This window comes from Rhea pennata, chromosome 2 (genome assembly GCF_028389875.1).
Source record: "Rhea pennata isolate bPtePen1 chromosome 2, bPtePen1.pri, whole genome shotgun sequence".
NCBI classification, from domain to species: Eukaryota; Metazoa; Chordata; class Aves; order Rheiformes; family Rheidae; genus Rhea; species Rhea pennata.
In genome coordinates, this window is record NC_084664.1 from 107,323,426 (window position 1) to 107,345,615 (window position 22,190).

Genomic DNA, 22,190 nt, shown 5'->3' on the forward strand with positions numbered 1-22,190 from the left:
CAGTTCAGGAGGTTTCTGGAGTGCATCAGTGATAACTTTACAACACAGGTAATCCAGGTGCTGATGAAGGGGAGTGCTCTGCTAGACTCATACTTACAAAGAAGGAAGAACTCCTCAGAGATACAAAGGTCAAGGGCAGCCTTGGCTGTAGTGACCCTGAAATGGTGGAGTTCAGGATCATGAGAGGAAGGAAAAAGGGAAGATATAGAATCACTTCAGGAGGGTACTCTGGCCTGTTGAGCAATCTAATTTGAAGAAGCTCAAGGGATGCAACTCCACAGAGAAGAGGGGTCCAGGAGAGCTGGTTAATTTTCAAGGATCACCTTCTCCAATCTGAAGAATGGTCCATCCTGACAAGCAGGAAATCAAGGGAAAGCAGCAGGAGGCCTGCATGGATGAACAAGGAACTCCTGACAAAACTAAAAGATAACAGGTAAGTATATAAGGGGTGGAAGTGGTACAGGTGACCTGAGAGGAATATAAAGAAACTATACGAAAATGCAGGGATGACCTTAGGAAAATCAAAGCCCTTCTGGAGTTGAATCTGGTGAGGCAAATGAAGGGCAACAAGAAAGGCTTCTACAGATACATCAATATCAAAAGGAAAATTAGTGAAAATGTGGACCCACACCTGAATGGGGAAGGACACGTGGTGACAAAAGACATGGAAAAGTACTCAGTGTCTTCTTTTCCTTGGAATTTTACTGATAAAATTTGCCTTCAAGGAGTCCAGATCCCTGAGACCAGTGGGAAAATCTGGAGTAATAAAGATTTACTTTTGATGGAGGAGGAGATGGTTAGGGAACATCTGAACAGACTGAACATTCACAAGTCCATGTTACCTGATGGGTTACACCCATAAATATAGAGGGTGCTAGCCAATGTCGTTGCAAAGCCATTCACAATTACCTTTGAAAGGTCATGGCAATCAGGGGAGGTTTCTGAGGACTAGAAGAGGGCAGATGTCATTCCTATCTTCAAGAAAGGCAGGAAAGAGCATTTGAGTAATTACAAGCTGGTCAGCCTCACCTCAGTCTCTGGGGAGGTGATGGAACAAACACTGGAAGACATTTCCAAATAGAAGAAAGGTAAGAAGGTGATGGAGAATAGTCAGCATGGATTTATGAAGGGCAACTGACTCAATAATCTACAATGAGATGATTGATTTTGTGGATGAGAGGAGAACAGTGGATGCTTTTTATTTTGACTTTAGTAAGTCTTTTGACACTGTCTTCCATAGCATCCTCATAGACAAACTAATGAAGCAGGGACTACTTCATGATAAATTTACTGTAAGGAGACAGGAAGGAGGACTGAAAACCAACTGAACTGCCACGCTTAAAGGGTCATGATCAGTGGCATGAAATTCAGCCGGAGGCCAGTCATCTGCAGTGTATCTCAGAGGTCAGTACTCGGTTAAATACTGTTTGACATCTTCATTAGTGACCTGGATGATGGAAGAGTGCATCCTCAGCAAGTTCAGAGACAATATAAAACTGGGAGGAGTAGCTGACACACCAGGTGGTTGTGCTCCCATTCAGAGGGACATTGACAGGCTGAAGAAATGGGCAGAGAAGTTCATGACATTCAGTAAAGGAAAGTGTAAAATCCTGCACCACAGGAGGAATAACCCCACGCTCCACTAAAGGCTGGGGGCCAACAAACTCAAGAGCAGCTTTGCAGAAAAGGATGTTGGTGCCCTGGCAGACAAGTTGAACATAAGCCAGCAACATGCCCTCATGGGAAAGAAGGCCAACAGTATCCTGGGGTGCATTAGGAAGAGCCTTGTCAGCAGACCAAGGGAGATGATCCTCCCCTCTACTCATCACTGGTGAAGCCTCATCCAGAGTGCTGGGTCCAGTGATCATTACAAGAAAGTTATAGAGCTACTACAACAAGTGTAGTAAAGGACCACTAAGATGATTAAGGGACTGGAGCATCTCTCACACAAAGAGAGGCTGAAAGAGCTTGGACAGTTCAAGCTGGAGAAGAGGAAGTTCGAAGGGGGGATCTTATCAATATTTGTAAGTATCTGATAGGAGGATATAAAGAAGATGAAGCCACACTCTTCTCAGTAATACTTTGTGACAGGAAAAAAGCAATGGGCACTAACCAAAATACAGCAAATCCCATTTAAGAAATTATTAAGAAATAGAAGAAATTATTAATAAATTCTTACTTCATAAAAGTTTTTTCTATCAAACACTGGAACAGAGAGGCTGTAGATTCTGTCTTTAGAGATATTCAAAACCCATTGGAACACATTCCTGAGCAGCCTGCTGTGGCTGACCTGGCTTTGAACAAGAGGATTGGACTAGATGATCTCCAGAGGTCCCTTCCAACCTCAGTCATTCTGTGATTCTTATGATAAGAATTAAAACAGATCCCCATTGTATCATCTAGACTATGACTTAATGTAGTTTCATGCTCAGCATGCAGTATCAAGCCAAAAACAAATACTTGCTTGGGTAAAAAGGCTACTTTTTCAAGTTTGCCTAATGAAAATAATTTGTGTTCGTGCAACTGGTGAAATCTTGATGCGAACAACAGCAATAATACAGAAACTAGAATCAGTGCTGACAAACCACCAAAAAAAAAATAGACAAAAGTGAACAGCTATTGCCTGTATGCACACGAACCAGATTTGCATGTACACAATACACAGCGGAATCACACAAGTGTATGCACATAACACATTCCTGGCTTGGCCATTCAGTTCATAACTGCAGCTTCAGTGTTTGCTGCCATAAGGTACAGACAAATAGGAGACTGCCTGACATTAATACAATGTTTTTATCGAGTTCTATATTGTTATAAATAGAGATCACATACATAATAAATTACATATATAATAAGAGTATCATACGCGTAATAAATTACAGAGCCAACTGGCATTTCCTAATATTGAGGATCTAATTATTGCAAGCCTAATTGCATTCTTTTAGAAGCAATATGCATGAATATTTTCTACAACTCACACAGGTTAACTTAAAATGACATTAATATTAATATTAACATTATTATTATATTGTATTGTTATATTTAAATTATATTAATCAGGAATGGTTTAGAAAAATGGTGAGAAAAATGTATCAGAAAAATAGGGATTGATTTCCTCATATATAAGTAGGTATTTTTAAAAGTCAAATATAAGTTCTCAAAAAGCAAAGTTAGCTATCGAATAGAAAAACTTTTGAGAAAAGGAAGTGAAATCACAACCATTACTAAGAGCTGCTGATAGTGTAATGAGCACATCATGGAAATAACAAAGGCATATGAGATTCCATCACACAAGGAAGAAATTCAGGGTTTGCTCCAACTCTAACAGTTGTATTTTCATACCAGGGAAACTGACTCACAAGTGATGTCCCAATGTGATAATGCATTTGGATTTCATCTCAATAGCTTTTTTGTGTTTCTTTTTTGTTTGTTTGTTTTGTTTTGTTTTGTTTTTTACTTCATTAACAACTAAAGTACCTGAGATAAATTCATCTGTGATGAATTCATTGGTGCAGCAACACATGGCTCCAAAAGCACATCCATCTATAAATATTTTAATAATAAAAATAACCTGAAGCAGAGGGAAAACATCTATTAAGAAATGAAACAGGAGGCTTGATTCAGAAAGAAATAACTCACTCAGAGAATGGCATTTCTGAAGAAAAATAGAAATTTGAGCACTGCAAGATGTAGGCACCAACAATATGATAAGATCATTACTTTTTATGAGAGGCCAAGCACTTTGATCTTACCTTACATCTGTCCATTTTTATTACTAGTAAGACCAAAAATTTAGCTTGTATGGCTTCAAAAAATCCAATTCCCAAAGGAGGTAAATAGTAATGTATCTAAACAGGATTGTTTTACAATTTTACGAATGTAATTTTGAAGAGCAAATCAAAGGGTCCAATGTGAATTGGTTTAAGTTAGACCCTAATTAACACAGTGGAACAACACACATTTCCAGATTACTAAATGCCTGGAAGCTAAACTTCAAATAAGATTTTAGGTATTTAAAATATGATTCAAGGAGATTATTTTTATGGACATTTGGGAAGATATTTTCTTTCTTTGTTCTTCTGTTTGTATATGCTCTCTTTATAGAACAGAAAAACACACTGAAGAAATGATAGAAAACCACAAAATCAGTATTTAGAACAATACTACTGAGCTAATTTCCTGCTGGTTTAACTTGAATGGGGTCACCTGAAGTATCACATCAAGGAACTAGACTCCTTTGTTTATAATCTTCTATCCACAGCATTTACATTTCTGAAATCTTCCCATTGAATTGAAAGACTGTAAGAAATGTTTTAAATCAAGCACAAATAAAGGAAATCCAGAGTTAATGCTGTGTCGCTGATACTGTTCTTAATGTATTCCCTGGTGCCTAGGGGTTGTGGCAGCCCCAGTAAGGCAGCATTGCCGGTTTTCTGAGTTTTTGAAAAGCAAAGGCGCAAGGGGATGAGTTAGGCATACAGGGACAACCCTGCTCTGAATCTTTGTGCTTTAGCTGCCTGGAATGACAACCATAACAATACGCAAGCAGTTTAACACTCTCAGTGTGGGATTTGGGCAGCAGGTTTAGTTCACTGTTGACAAATACAGTACTTGAGCCTGAATCATCTATCCTGGGATAGAACATGGTATAAAAGATTGTTGACTAGAAACTTTGAATAATTCATTGCATATGCTCTCTTTTCAGTGAGCTAGTGAGTCCCATTTTAGATCAAGCTTCCCAGTATGGCAGGATGTTGTCACCTAGGATGACTGGAAACATTTTTGCTGTTCTCTTGGTTTGAATTGAGTTCTGAAGAGAAGTTCAAAGGGCCAGAGCTGACAAGGATATTCTCTCATAATAATCCTAGCAGTATGAAATTCACGTAGGTGGCCGCAGGAGAGAAGAAATAAACCTTGTTTTATGGCAAAGCAAAGAGACTAGAAATTTTTTTGTGATAGCTCTGTTCAGTGCAAGTGTCACTGGGAAGAAATTGCGCTGTATGAATGGGACAGAGCTCTGAGGCTGGCCGGGGGTTGTACCCGAGGCAGCTCTCCTTCTGCATCCTACTTGTGCATTTCAGTGTGTGTATGGTAATTTTAGAGAAGACAGGGTCCACAAGTAATTCTAATACCAAGAATAGATATTCCTAACAAGAAAAAAGTCCTAAAAATACAGTGACAACTCTCTTTTTTTTCTCTTGCAGAACAACCTTACCTTTCAACACAACTATCAATAAAATAACTAGGCAGGATTCAGCTGAAGAAGTACTCATTCAAAAGCAAGTTGTCTTTCTATTCCTCTTCCTATAAATCTGCTCCAGGTTAAAATGTGATTATTTTTTAATCTCTTTAACTGATAAAGCATGTTAATGTAATATTTGACACAACAGCAGTAAAAGAAGTGTTATCTTCACATTTCATGGTCCCTAACTTTTTAAGCTTTACACTAGAAGTTACTCTGTTAAAAAATGTATATATTTTTTTTCTGAGTGCACTGTTTTCAGGATGGGCCTTTAAATTTGGCAAAGTCAGGTAGCTACCTCCCTGAAACAGTTATTTAAAAAGTCTATTTTAAAAAAGTCCTCCTGTTTTAGTTGGAAAGAATGTATAAGTTTTTGTATGATTTTCATGTCTCTTTTTGTTTTTATTGATTTTGAAGTATAGTTTTATATTCTCATATATAGGCTTTTGGATACGTTTATTAGCTATAGCAGGACTGTTAATAATATTTCAAGGAGATTTTCTTTGCGACTCCTTGCTGTAAGCTTTTTTTCTTTTAAGAGTTTTATAATTTAATGTCATTTTTCCTTTTCCTTTTTATTTATTTATTTATTTATTGGTCAGATGTTAATTATAGCACTTGGTTTGACTAAAAGAAGAAATCAGGCTGAAGTATCTACCTAGGGGCAATATCTGTCATAGAACGTTGTTACCCACTGGCAGTATAATTTACTGTAGCTATTTAGTAAAATCAACCGCCTGTTTAAATGAAAATTAACAATGGAGCAGAATGTTGTCACCTAAAATGAGGGAGTACCTCTTTTACTTGTTCTGTTCCTAATTATCTTGTGAAGGAAATTCAAAAGGTATAAGCTGTTGAGAACGCTCTCTAAAATGATGCTGTATACAAATTTAAGTGATATTTAGGATGGTCTACAGAAAAGTAGAAAAGCAAATTGAATTTACTTTCTAAAAATATCAGTAGTTAATTTATCCTAGGATTCAACCTAATTTTTCAATTACTCTAAAAACCTAAGAATTCTCTCCATGTAGCATACTAGTAATTCACAGGCAAAGACAGAAGTTCGTGAGTAAGTCTTTTCTATAAGCCATTTGAAAAATACTGGAGGTAAAATGAGGACTAAAATCACTGAAATCCTAGCCCTTAAGAAAAATCAACAAAAGTTCTCTGTAAGGTAATAAATGCAAGCTGAAAAATTACTTTAGACTAATGCTAACAGCTTCCCTCTTCTTCAAACAGGCACATGCTTTCTTCTGTAAAAGAAACTATGACTGGTATAAGTTTAAAAGCACGATACATACTCTGTCATGGTTTAATAGCTGCCCTCCTAGTTTTCAGGAACAAATCCATCTGACCATGGCTGTGAAGAAGGAAGAGGGCAGTTATCTTCAGCCAGTAGGTCTCACAGCCCATACTGTATGCTGGAGCAGTGACAAATGTGTGAGATTCCAGTGTGAGTGTTTGGAGCAGTGGAAGGTAATTAGCAGATACCCATAAAACACTCTAATGAAAGCCCACTTCTGCACTTTTACACCTGTTGGACACTATTACAGTGAAGCTCATCTGGCACCAGAGTGCTGATCAAGTGCACCGCAGAGGCATAGAAAATGTGTTTCAGTTATCTCCACATAAGTGGTGAAACCATACAAATGGGAGGAAGGCATCTGTGAAATATTCAGCATCTGCTGTCTTCCAGAACAACAACTGGTTGTTTTAAATTTTTGATAGACTTTCTTTGTGCCCACATAATGATGTATGAAAGATAAATTATGTACGAAAATATTTACAAGAGCAATGTGAATCTCTGAAGAAAAAAACAGAGACCTCTTTTTATGAGCCACAGTTTTGCAAATAAGCAAATGCGAAAGCTTTCAAGACCTCCCAAGCACTACAGTGTTTCAGTATTTCCTTCCTAAAGACCCATATGTGGCCTACATTCTGCATGTATTTTTATCTATTCACTGAATTCAATAGCAAAGGCACAATAATAAGAGTCTCTTGGTAGCTAGGTCACAGTAAGAAGTGCTTCTGCAACACGCCTAACTCTTCAGCAGTTTCTGTTGGCCAGACTCCTCTGCAAGGTGTGACAAGACTAAGCCTGTCCCTCCTAGGCACAATACTCAGCTGAAGATGGGTGACTAAAAATGAAAGAGAATTTGTTCTCAACTCATGTTAAATTGCTCTTGTGTGCATCTTGACCTCTTCCGTGTGTTTGATTCTGACTTTGAATGTTTGTACCTGTGTTTGCTTTCTACATCTCTATAAATTCTATGCACTTTACTCCTGTTCCTGATTGTATACAGCATCCTGCATATAAGGCATCTTTCAGTGCTGCTTTTAAGAAAATAATGACTTTAACAACTGTTATGTTCTGGTCCCCAAGTTGAAAAATGAATAATTGTGGACCTGTTCTTTCATGTACGGCATACTTGTGATTTTGCAGCAACCATCATTTAAATCACCATTTGGAAATAGAAATCTGACCTTGCCTATAGAGAAATGAGTCTTACAGGGAGCTGCAGAAAACTAGTATCTTCTGTGGGCTTAGCACAGCAAGGGGCTGTGTTAGGCACTTACTGCCATATTAGACTTTTAGCCATGAAAGCAAGTCATACTCAGAATGGAAAGTGGTAACCATGAAGATCACTATTATGATCATAGCAGAGGCAGGTGTTGGAATTTTCCTAAGGAAAACTGGGTGAAATCTTGCCCTTGTTAGCATCAACAGGAAAACTTCCTTTGGCTCTAGCAGACTTAGGATTTCATCTGCTGCCTCCTGCACAAATGAGCTGCTTCTGTGACCCCAGACTGTGTCCTCAGAAGCTCCTAGAGTTATTTATGTTATTTGTACTCTCAAATACTTTGACTCAGGGAGCAGAAATTTAAAATTTTAGTCCATCAGGTATTTAAAACTCCATCTGAAGTGAACATCTGGGATTCTCAGCAACATTGTTTCAAAGATATAGTAAAAGCCCTAAAGCCCAATCATTAAAGCCATTTCATGCTCCCAGCTTCCCCCTGCCTCTGTCCCCCCAAAAAGCTCACTTGTTTATAACATGGCAATTTTTAAGCTACACTTTCTTACCCACTATCAAATAAAAAGCTGTTATAAATTTTATTGTAGTGCTCCTAAACCTGACATTGCAATATGTAAGGCACCCTCATAGTTCTCTACTTTATATATTATTTTTATGGTGAGAATTAAGGGTTTTATGAGGCTGTAATTTCTGACATTACCATCTATTCTTGGGAACTCAGTGTTATCCCTGGTATAGAGAAGAAAAGCTACAACTTTTCAAGGTCAACTGAACATCTCAAATTAGGAAGGAGAAATGTGAAAAACCTCCTCCACCTTCTGCCCTAGCTGAAAATATTTTCACTATAAAATGGCAAACAAATAAATGTAAAGTTAACATTTACTTGTGGACTATAAACCTAAAAAAGCAGGTGCACTTCTATAGCTGTGCAGAACTCCTCTGAACTGACGGATTACTAAATAATTTTCTCTGAAACAGGATGACAAAGATAGTCTTATGCGAGAGAAGGTCTCCCAGAGCAAGTTTCTCATATGTGTGGAATAGATGTTGTTTGTATCGCTAGTAGCCTACGTGCATTCCCCTGGCACACGGGTTCAGCACTTCAGCTCACAAAGCAATCTGTACTTGAAATGTCTTCTCACCTTGTCATCATGCTTCCCCATACTGCAGGATCCCCAGTGAAGACCCATTCTCCATTACAGAAGTAATAGTGACCTTTCCATAAAATTTCATGCTAGAAAAGATCATTAGGGTCACGCAGCCTGACCTAATGGCAATGGCTCTATCGAAAAATAATCCTCAGTAATAATGTCTCCTAAAGCTATGTAACTAATTGGTTTTGATTTATAGAACCTACTTAGCCCACTGTTTGCTATGTGCTGAATAGTCGCACTGATCATATCGCAACACCATTAGATCAAAAAGTCTTGCTGCATAAGTAAGGTGATAACAAGAATTTCTGTTTTATTTCAATACATGCTACACTTAAAAATACATATATAAATCAAACAATCAGCCCTCAAGCTCTGGACACCTATTAATTCAATTTAAAAACCAAAATCATTTGTAGAATATGGAATTTACACAACTTAGCAGATTCTTTCAGTCACTTCCAGGCTACAATTCTTTAACAGCAAAAAGTTACCTTCTAACTTGTTTGTGTACACATGGATGCATAAATAGAATAGAAGAGGTAGTCAGCGTAATATTCTCTCTTAATAAAGAATGTATTCCAATGAGAAAGGTGATCTTTCAACCACCAGAAACTATTTTTGCTATCTTTATTCACTGACACTCACCATTCACTAAGGAAGTGATGCAACTTTCCTAAAAAAGACTAATGATAGGCTATGTTATAGTAGGATTTTTCATTTGAGAAATGCAAAAGGCTGAAAGTAGCATTCACAAAATAAGAATTCCAGAAATTTTTTGCAACTGTTTACTGGCTTTTAATTTGTTTCTTGCTTCTTTTTTGGGGGGGGGGTTGATTTTTAAAAAAATGCAATTTTTGAGGTAAATATCACATGATCCTTTTTCTTTAAACTTGTATCAAAATAATATTTTGCATGTGTCATAGCTCAGTGTTATCAATTTCTCATATTTGTCCTAGATCTCTAATTTGCAATTCTGCTTTATTCAAACAGCAACAAAATCGAAAGTAAGGCAAGAGAGGGACACAATGACAACCTAACTTGTGTACTGCACCTTTGAATTTTGACATGTATTAAGACATGGACCACTTGGTCTTTTAGCAACAGCTCTAATCTCTTAGAGCAAGGTCTCATACCTCCACTCCTTGCAAAAATCTAGCTGTGCTGTTTCTTCTGTGGAAATGAACTCTAGGATGAATTCCTATATTGTGTATAAAGAATAATATGGCACAGAAATTATCCAAAACATTCTTTTACTTAGCATATAGGCTTGCAAATCAAAAATAAGTTGCTTTTGGCCTGTGGGATTTAGGGTCTTCTGTCCATGGGGAAACCTGTGGGCTGTCTGAGATAATCTGTTTGCAGAGTACCAGAAGACCATAGCCAAAGGGGTACACAATAAAGCGTTTCAGCTTCACATGACAGAAAGAGAACCTTTTCTAACATTCAGTCATACAAGATATAAAACACTGACTTTCCAAGATTCAAATCAAAATTTCATATTTGAATAAATACAAAGCACATGTTATCTGAAAACAAACACATATTTTTACCTGTAAATAGGCATGTATAAGGCAAAACTCAACCTAAACTGGGAGTTAAACTTGGTTCTTTGACAGGATGGTCTTTTAAATTACTTTATATGTACTGCTCGCATATCAACATTTATTACTGGAAATCGTAGGTATAAAGTCCCAGGACTAACACCTCACTTATTTGTGCATCCTCATGTTTGCAAACCTGGAAACAAAAGCAGCTGGTTAGTTGTCCTTCTAAAGGATGTGACTATTTCTGCATATAACATGTATTTTCTTTATTATTCATGAACATATTAAAAGTCAGGTCTTGTGGACATTATACTGTAGGGAACTACAATACTGACCGTTCTGGAGACCGTAGCCCTATCTTTTTTTGCATATTATACAGCAGTATCACAAAGCTGTATGCAATATTTCAGAAGATAGAAATTATGGGATATTCACCTCAGTAAACACTGAATTTTTCATTGAGACTTGTATCTGGCAGCCTAGCTCATCTATGATGATAACAGACTGTCTACAACATGAAACAAAACTTAGTGCTGTGGCAAATATGACCATATTGACCATATGACCAAAGTTATTTTAATAAATGTAGCTAAGTTATTTTAGTTTCACTACGGTAAATCTGTATGTTGTAAAGCAAGGTCAGCGAACTGAAGTGTTTGTTTGTCCATTCATCACTCATTTCTCTCTATTTTAATGAACATATTATTAAAGTCTTTCTATAGCACCATCACTGGCATCGAATATTCAGTTCCTCTTTAATATTAAACACACAGGTGAGCAGAAAGATTTGATGATTTTTTTTAATAAAAGCTTTTACATATTGCATGACAGCATTTTCAAATAAAAACAAATAAGCTTAAAATAGCCTTCTTTGAAAGAGGATATTTTAATGATTTTTAAAAACTTTTCAGTTGTTGCAAATTTCTTAACAAATTAAAAATGAAGATATTTGCAAATTATTTGGATTTTGCCAGCTGTCATGATTCATAAATCATCCCACAAAATGATGAAAAATATTATCAATTGCAAAAGCATCATAGTAAACTCTTTTCTTTAATGCAGTCTGAAGTGCAGACATATTTTACTTCTTGCTTGAACTTATAAAATCTAGCATATAAGAACGATATCTTAAGTATCATTTATTTTTTCATTGTGTTTCAGACTATAGTTTTTCTTATTTTATAGGAAAATTATAAATGTGGGCTATCTCAGTGTTAAATTTGAAATATAAACATGTAGATACAACTGGAGTGCCCACTTTTATGGCAAGTGCAAGCATTAGATATAAATCTTTTGCAATCAAGGCCTGAAATTCTCGTGCAGGCCTTGGTTGTACTTGTAAGGCACTGTGAATAGTGCCTTATAGTATGGTGCAATGTGGAGCTACTCTTCTCAACGCAACAAAGGTCAGCGTTCTGCCTTGGTTTACTCTTGGAACATCTGTCCAGGTAAAATACACTTGAAGGCGAAGTGTTTCATGATATGCAGTTTTCACCACTTTACATGCATCTCACAGTATGCATGCATGTTAAATAAAACTATTCGCAGCCTCCTTTCTCTCATCTTTGCAAATTTCTTTTTATGTTGGTATGGTATTAAGAAACGGTCCTCCTGGTTTGGGGAAGGTAGTTGTCCTTTTACGGGCCCTTGTCAGACTATACCCTGAGGAACAACTTTGTCCTTTCCCGTTCTTTACAGGCCATCTCAATACCAATGAGAAAATCCAGACCTCACTCTAATTTCTCTCTTACACAGTCCAAACTGTCATTGAATCAATGGGATTTTTACCTCAGTATGTATTTCTAGAATTGGTCCAATGTGTCTAATTTAGTCAGTTAAAAAGTTAGTTTGTCATTATCTTCCCTCTTACCAGAAAATAAATCCCTCTCTCTTTCCGTAGTGTTGCGCATTCGGTAACATTCAGTTCCAAAAGTCTGTAAGTTTTTGACTGTAGGCATTTCACTGGTATCAGATGAAAATAGAGGAATCTAATGTTGAAGACAAATGCTTTCCAATATTAATTCAAATAAATATATATTTTTTTTAAAATTCAGAATGACATATGAAATTTGGTGCCTGTTTTTCTAAGAACAAAGAGCTTAAATACAGATAAATCAAAGTCTAAAACATACTCACACACCATCCTGGGAAATGAGTCTAGTTTTCATGAGAAAATACACTATTCTTGAGAAAACATCTCAAAATATTATTCTACCTTTTTGTCTTTCAGTTCCTTAAGATTCTGTGCATGATCTTGAGGTCAGACTGCTTTGACCTAAGCTGCCATGGACAACTTAGGGTAAGGCAGAGAGAGCAGAGTCTCGTACATACAAAAATATCATCCCACTCTGAGTTGAAACAAGGAGTTTTGTGCAAAGAGTAATAATGACAGAAACCTTCCTTAGCTAGCAAAGGTAAAAGAAAAGGGAGAATTAACCTACTTTCCTCCTCCTACAGAGCAAAGAGAACTCCTGATTTAGTTTCTTTCATGCCCTAGCAATTTAAAAGAGCGGTATTATTAAATTTAGTTTTCAGACACTGACATCCATCTGTGAGACAACAACTGTATGCAATTTCATAGCACCGTGCTTCTGTGTGCTAGGCTTTGGTCACGTAAGGGACATTTCTTGTTGTCATATTCACAAAAGTAAAGCTGAGGTGATATTTTTGACTGTATGTTTATTGTCTGCCAAGTTCAGAATGAGGTCAGCCAAAGTGTATGTGAATTATTGCCAAATTCAAGATCTATTTTTGGTAAAATTTCTTATTTTATTTCTTATTCTGTTTCTTAATTAGGTTTAATTGTAAATTTAAGGATATGAAAAATAAACTTTGGATAAGACAAAATATCTCAGACTTTCAAAGCAAAATGATTATTCTTTTGTTTCAGTATTTTTTTCATGAAGGGCCAAGCCAAAGTGATTTATTTTTCAGTTTAGCTTGCTAATAGTAAGTTCACTACTGCAGTATCTACACATAATTTTCATAATTAAAAACTTCAGCTATTAGACAAAAGATTGTGTTAAAATCCAGATTTTATTTTTAAGTCATTTCTATAATCTGTGTTTACAAAATATGGCCTGAAATGTTAAATGAATAAATTTAAGCACACAAATACCTGAAGAGAATTAATCAAACCTTACAAATTACAAAGGTTTGTTTTTTAATTTAATAACTTCATGGGGAGTAATTCAAAAGTCTCGGAGTAGATGAGTAAGAATAACTACATGGTTCTCATCTTGATTCAGGTAACTCCTTGCCTGAATCAAAAATTGTTTCTTTTTTAGTGCAGGTTAAGTTCAAAATCTCTTTTGGCATAATAATACCTATTTCTTTTAATACTACACGGAATAAAATAATGTGAGATTTCAGCTACTGAAGGCTATGATGCAGACCAGCTAATCACTGTGTCCTTGAGTTTAAGTGCAGAATTCCTCTCCGTTGTTAATGGCTCATGGAGATCCCACATAGGAAAGAAGTAGTAATTTCTATCTTTTATTGTTATACGAGTGCAATCTTCCTTGTGCTAAATGCCATAGTTAATGGCTAACATTTATAACAAAGCAGTTTATTCTGCAGCTGCGGAAGTAAATCCAGCCAAAAATAAAAAGCTGGATTTGTGTGGAAAGTGCTTAGCCAAGCCCCACACTTCACTTGGAGAGGTCCTTAAACGAAAGCCTGTTCAGGTGCATACAAATATTTGCCTACAGCAGCTGCTCTTCACTCTCAAGGGTGTAACGTGTAACTTATGCTTCCCCACATGTAATTCATGGCAGTTTTTTGACTGCATTTATAGTATCCTGATGGAAAGGCTTAAAAATCTGCAAGCCTCAGGCCCCAGGAGCGCAAAAATTTCAAAGGTTAAAAACAATGCTGACACGTGCAAAGTCAGAGCTAAGGAAAATAAGTATTTCTCTTGTTCATGGATGCATACTCAGGGAAATCATTGTTGTGATGTGGAAATATTTATCAGCCTGAAATTTTATGGGTATTATAGTATAATGTAATATGTTTAGTTTTTCATACTTAGAAAATTCTGTTTGGAGAGCTGTTTCGTTTTGTTTTAGTTTTGCTTTTGCTTTTGTTTTTTCCAGAAAGGCAAGATAGAAAAAATATACTGGCCCAGTTCTTTCTGATTGAAATATCTTTCATGCTGTTCATTCAACACAAGGAATTCTGTGAATCAGTTTCATGAGTCTTTGGACTGGGTCTTCTATGTATAATTTTGTATTCTTTCTATTTTTGGAAAATAGAACTTATTTTGCACGTGCACTGAAGTAAATGTTAAATCTTTGCCTGATTGCAAATAGGATGTTGCTACTGGTTTCTTAGTTTCTATTGACAGTTTTGGACGTCTATGATATTTTTATTTAGAAAAACTGTTTACTACTTATAATGATACGAAGGCACTACAAAATCCAAGAGTGTTACCTGCTCATTAAGAAATATAGTAAACATGAATGTGCGTCTGAAAGTCAGATCCAAAATATAGATTAGTTCAGATTGTAAAACCCACAGGCTTCTCAGAAACAGAAACACTGTGAAACCTATTTTAGGTCATTTGTTAAATGTAGTCACTTGTTCCAGCTATTCATAAAATAACCACCCATATGTGAATCCTTACATATTAATTGGACAGAATTATGCAGCCAGCTGTTACAACAGCCAGAAAAAAACACCTGTCCCTTTTAATGACTACTATCAATAATCTTCCTTGCAGTCTTTTGAGTAAAGTGAGAAAAGTTGTTTTCATGGGATACTTTCAACCCAGGTGAACCAGGAAGTACAAGAGATCTTTTAGGATATTTTTTCTTATGAGTCTTTTAGTGGGATGCTGTGACTGAATAGGCTCTTATAAGCTCCAAGCAATGAAACTCCAAACCTTTTGAGAATTATCCCTTGCTAATTATCATCCAGTATGTTAAAAACTCTTCAGCTCACTCACCTCCACTAAATTAAAATAAGAGGCAAGACCTGTGTGAATTGGTTGAGAAGAAACTATTTCAGCTCTCAGCAGTTTCTGAGCTGTCAGCTCCCTGCAGCAATCATATAAAAGCAAGGGAAAGATATATGCTGCTGTGACACCACAGTTATTTTTTCTTTGTTGTTTTTTCTTTTAGATTTTTTTTTCTGACTTTTCTGGAACATTCTTGCATGCTATTGCCACTTTTAACTTCTCCTTTTCTTTGGCTCCTTCACTTCTATTGTTTCTCCAAGTCTGTTCATATTATATTGAGTTGAAAAGTCTGTTTGCACCCTAAGTAAACCCTTAGGTGTGATTTGGCTGTAGTGGGATCTCTGCACCTCTTGAGCCCTTAGAGGAGACCATGTGATTTTTTCCAGTGACCAAGGAGGCATTAAATAACAAACATCCTTGAAAATTTCTACCAGTAAAGAAAAAGAAGATAATGAAGATGGCAACCTGAACAGCTTTAAAAAATATTTACACAAAAGATTTCCCCTTTTTGAGAATGAACTCCATTAAAGGGCATATCCTACAAAAGGAATCCTACCACTTTTCCCCGACTGAGTTATTCTTCTAGTTTCCTAGACAAGCATTATTTTCCTATTTCTTTTCTACCACTGAATACTCTTGTGCATCGAAATACACTTATCTGACTTTCCCATTCATCAGAATTCATGCTCTCTTGGTTTCTCAGTTTCCAGCTTGCCTAATCCTGCTACTATATTGCTTGTTTTTATATGCTACATCTTCATGGTCAACCCAACCAATTCTCCTGTGAGGTCCTGGCCTTCTTTGGGAATTACTGCCCTGTAAGAGATCATGAAAGTATAGTCTACCGGGAACAAGAACTATCATCTATAAGAGGCAGTATGGATTGTTTTATTCAGTTAACTGTCCCAACCTATTGCGTACCCCTTTTGTCGGGACTTTTTCCTGCTTCTTGAAATAAAAATGTACCACTTCCCAAGCCTAGTAAACAGTTTCCTAAGAGTTAAGGGTCTCTTTTTGACACTGCCAGTTCTCCCCAAAGTGTTACAGCCTATTAATTAGGCATAATATTTTTTCATCATTAAGTTATCAGCTTTTACTGTCGTTACCTCTCAGCTCAGCACTGCTGTTTATGAGCATGCCTACTTGATTTGCATATAGTCTGAATAAATGTTTTTGCACACTAGAGAAATACATACTCTATTCTCTCTTGCCTTGGGCAGACATAATCCCAGAATTGAAACTATTAAAAAAGTGAACATATTTTCTAACACTTTATTACAATACAGCAGAGTTTGCACTAAGTTATCTTATTTGCATCACAGTACTACTGAATGATGTTCATATACTACATACTTAGAAAATGAAATGACTAATCCACATTAGCACACAAGACTTACTTAGAGAAAGGTCACAGTATATCTCATAACTCCAAAATGTCTATCTTACAACCCCCAGAAGAAACACCTACTGACTATTGTCAATGGAAATACTTCAAATAAAGTTAGATAACTTAATCTCAAAGTATCACCAAAATAAGTTAACCAGCAAGCAGTACATTTTTCATTAAGGACCTTATTAGGATGGATCTTCCAACAAGAACGTAAATGTTAATAACCAGAGGAGTAGCTGGAACTAGGAGGATATGGACCAAAATTTTTCATCCCACAAAATGCTGAGGGTTGTGTTTGTTCATAGGTTATGGCATGTTCATAGTAGAAGCTGGACCTCTGAATTTCCTGGCTTTGCTTCTGGCATCTGTACCCACATAAGTTTTCCCTCTTCCTCATCCTCTATTTTTTCCAAAACACCATTCACTAGCTGTTTAACTCCACAGGTATTTTTAAGGTCATTGATTACAGAGAATGGCTTGTCTTATATGACTTTTTAGGGGAGTTTACACAGATTATTCCAGCTAGAATTTATTGTGCTGATCACATGTTGCTGTGAGGAAAGTCTAAGGAGATTGCTCATTTAGTGCTAATTTTAAAAGGAAATCCATAGATGAAAACTGTTCCATCTGTGAGGAGTAATCAGAAGATGTCCAATATGACATTAAGTATCATTAAGTAGAAATGGTAATGATGCACAGTATAATCAAAAATATGTACCAAGAATGCTAGAAACTTGTATCTAGAGTACCAGTTACTTGATTATGGTTGAACAAAGCTTTCTTCATTTCTACAAAGGTGCTCTAATTATCTGGCTCTTCATTGCTCTGGAACAGGTATTTCCACTCCATGTTATAGGAAATAAACATTTTTCTGAGTAAAACAGAAAAGAAGAAAAGTGAGAGAATGATTATCACCACATAATTATTGCTATCATGATGCATGAGAAGAAGCCACATTCCAGTCTTTTCTGCTAAGAATTTTTAATAAATTGAACAAAATGGAACAACTTCAGCAGGATATTTTGTGACATGTGACAGTACATATGAGGTTGGTATGAAAACCCCATTCAGAGGGCTCCTGGAGCTCTTCCAAAGATTGCTTAAGTCCTGCTTAAGTCTGACAGAGGCTTAAGCCATCACAGGGCAATTGAGAGTTAAGCTCTCCAAAGCAGTGCTTTGTCCTCTGTGGGATCGAACTCTCGCTAACTGTTTTCTGCGAAAGATGCATCTCACATCACCTTGGATCTCACAGCCTTTCACTCTTCTATGCTCACAGCATTTGTGAAAAACAGTGTCCCCATTTATCAGGTGACAGACTGCGCAGCCATCCTAAGGCATACAGGAAGTCTAGTGCAAAAAAATGGAAGATCTTCTGAGCGTCACTGAGTTTAGGCTATCCTCTGAAAAGAGAACTAGTTCACCAAAGCAAAGGACTTTTACAATAAAAAGAAATGCTTTGTTCTCTATTTATTATGGCAAAATGGGCATGCATTTTCCAATTTTTTTAATTAATATTAACAAGTTTCTAAATGGTACGTGTATTCCTGAAAGTTCTGATTTCTTACACAATCACCTGTGCTGAAGTGTATTTATCTTATATTTCAGCATTGTCAGTTTTGAGTCTGCAGAAATAGTGAAAGTAAATTGCTAGAGGGTTTTATGACTTATGTTTTATGTACTTGGTAGATATTTTCCCATAATATTTTAACAGATAAATGCATGCTAACTGTAGGGTGTTCATGTATGAGGGCTGTGAGCCTGTGCTATAACAACCTACATGAAAGTTTGAAAATTGACAGTAAAGGAAACACCTTACACTTCAAGGGTAAAGCTCTCAAGTTGTAAAGTCTACTGAAAAAGAAAGTTTTAAGTTTTATTATAATGCTTTCCAACCAGTGTCATGCAACAGTTTTTTTCACCTACTTCTTTAAAACCAGCGAGACTGAGGACCCAGAGCATCAGGTTTTGCAGCAGATCAATGCTCCTCAAAGTAAGAAGATCTGATTGCTGATTGGAGCAACTGCCAAATAGTCCAAAGAAAAATATTATTTAATCCAGCCCAGCCCTCTATTCTGCCATGCACCTTGCTGTGCAACACTATAACATGGGGGGAATCTTTCTCGAGTCCTCTGGTGGTCTGCTTGTCTCCTAAAATGAAGATTGAAGGCATTTGTATTTTTTCTATTCAGTTGGTGGAAGTGAAGACACTACTAGAATTCACTTAAATGTCTAATTTCTGACTTTACTTTTTTAAAGCAATATTCCCATTCCTGATCAACTAGAAATTGCTGGCACTGATGGAAGCAAAATGGGAAGCAAGTATACAAAGTGCACAAAAGATAATAGAAAAACATATTTCTTTCTCAATATAAGGAAAGGAAATACAACACATACTCATTAGAAATGTATTTGACTCTTATACAAAACCTAGTTTGTTACTGTCCAATTCTAAGGATAAACCTGTTATGTGCGCTGCTCTTTATCCTCTGTGAATATTTTACCTTTCAATAAATTCCCTTATGTACCTCTTTAACAATGAGTACATTAGCTATTAAAATGTTTCCTCAATACTTGCATTCTTTTGTAAATATACCATTAAAAATAAACTATAATTAAAATTAGAACCTTTCTGAGGTGGCAGACATTTTTATAATTCTGATTAGCAAGTAAATACTGCTGGGAAGACCAGATACTTCTAGTGAGAGAAAATGTACTCTTCTATTTGTTTACTTTAAGATTTTCCATTTTTCTAAAGTGGTTACAGATTATCCAGCAAAATAGTAATAGTAACTTACAAATTGGGACTTTTAAAGGGGGGAGAGGATTTTTTAAAGCAAAAGTGATCATGTAATTATAATTTCTATTGTAACAGAAAAGATAGCTGAAACTGTTTACTCTAATTTCTTCTGATCTTTCGTTGTGACAAGAATTTGGCCACTTTTTTTTTTTTTTTTCTTAGTACTTCTTAGTAAGTATTACATTAGTTTTTAATACAGAAAGAGTCCACTACTTACTCAGGAGACGATACAAGGTATTCCATGCATCTGTCCTGCTGGTCCTGAACAGATATCTCGATGCAACAGCAACATATCTGTAGCAATAACTTTAAAACTGAAAATGCCTATTATTTCACACTGCTTTCAGTTAAAGGACTGCTGAGAGCTGATTTTGTTTGATTCCCAGTAGCTATAAAAAAAACGGGAAAAGAATTTTGTTCAGCCTGAAACAATCATTACTGAGGAGAGAAAATCAAGTGACATATTTTCTTTTTCAAGTTTTCAAAGGTTTTTCAAATATAATTTTTTGACATTTTGAAATTGAAATCTTTCAAATAATAAAGTAATATTTTGTTTAAACTATAGGATTATGTAGTTGACTTTTTAGGAATATTTTTGGTTTCTCATCTCTGACAGAAAACATGCAGCAAAACTCAGAAAAAATGTATCATTTAGTGTCACTCATTTTATATTTGGACTAAAAAAAAAAACAGTGAAAAAATGGATCTTAACCCTACTTCAGGAACCCAACATGATGAATAATTCAGCTAAGAAACTTGTGGTCTCCATATGCTCCTGTAAGAAATGTTCTGATAAGCTGCTCTGCTTGCTACAGAGAAATTGATGCAAAAAGAGGTAAGATATTCAAATTTGGGAAAGAATGATAAAAAATGACCAAGTGTTTTATCTTTTTATTTGGAGGACAGTGTTTTGAACCAGCTCTTCTGACATAAGTTGCTTTGAGTGACTTTCCCTGAGACAGCTAGCCTTTCTTTGAATTGAGAAAATCAGCTCGTATCATATAAAAATGCAAGTCAGTTGTTGCCATCTCAGATCTCCCATACCTCTGGTAGTCGTATCTGGGGAAAGAGAGGGCAGGAGAGAAGAGCATGTATTGTGGGCATGTCCTCTGTTAAAACTGTACAACAAAAGGTTTGGGTTTTTTTCCTTAGTTAATGAGAGAGACTTTGAAACCACAAAACCAAATAGATAGATGCTACTGAAGTGATATTTACATTCAAATGAATATAAGAGCGTAAAATGTTTTAGTTGGAGATATTTACTCATCAGGACTATTAGCCCATCAAGGCTCATCCATGTTAAGTATTCCATTTCTTTAGAACAGCATCTAATTGTTTCTTGAATGATCCTTGTGTTTTGCCTCAGCAATAGTGCCTGATAGGCCATTCCATATGTTTATTATGTTCTAAGTGAAAAAAGTCTTGCTAACATCTGTTGTGAGTTAGCTTCTCTCTCATTTTCATTTGTGTGTCTTGAAATTCATACTGGATGGGAAATAGTGATTCAGGTTGATATTTTGCATTCCCATTAGATTTCAGCCTTCTTCAACAAAGCATCTCTAATTTCAATTCTGTCTTACAAGTAATTTATAACCTGGTGTGCATCTTTTCTTTCTTTTTTTCCTAATGAACTTCCTATTCTGATGCTAATGCATAAATTTTGCAAATATAGCCATTATTTAAATAACATTCAAGTAAATGCTATTGGCTTGATCATCTGCTGATGACAATCAATATTTTAACTGAAATTAATACTGAATGTTGGTTTGCACCAGATTGGATTTGGCCTTTAAAAATAAAATAGCACAAACCCATAAAAAGCAGAAAATTCAGAGTTCAATAGATTGGTCTCATGTCATAAAGTTTAAGGATAGTAAAGTTCTTCATACAGGAATGTATGATTCTGTATGCATTACGCTGTCTGCAGCACTAAAAATAATAATGAGCTGAACAGAAATAGGAGAAAATGTTTGAGCAATGCCTTGATTAGCTCTGCCTAAAAGCTGCCTTTTAAAACAAATAAATGCAGGTTTTAAATCCTCCACAGAACTGTATTATTCACTGCTGCTGTTAGTTCCTGATGAACATACAAATGAGATTTTTCCTTAGTATCCTTAGAAGTTATTTGTATAGTAACCAAGTGATAGGAACTTATCCTGCGATCCCCAACTTGTCCCATATTCTCCTTTTAACTTCACAGCTCCGTTGAGACAATTTATTTCTAGTTTGGACCTGAATCCTGTTTTGTCTCCCTGTGTGTCAGCAGTCCTTTAGAGCAAAGGGTGAAGATCTGGGTAGTAATACCATAACTATTTCCACTATTTTTTTCCTCAGCATAACCACAAATGTTTTCAGTATTTTGAAGATCCGCTTGCCTCTGCTCAGCATGTTGCGTAAGGCATGTTTCCCCAGCAGGGCCTGTATCCTGTGTGGTGCGGAAGGAACAGAGTCCCACCCCTCTGCTAACTACATCACTGCAGTGAAAAAACAGGTTGACAGGCTCCAGCTCTTAGTGGTCATGAAGTACTGGAAAGGAGTGAAACAAGGCAATGAAAGCATAAATTATTAC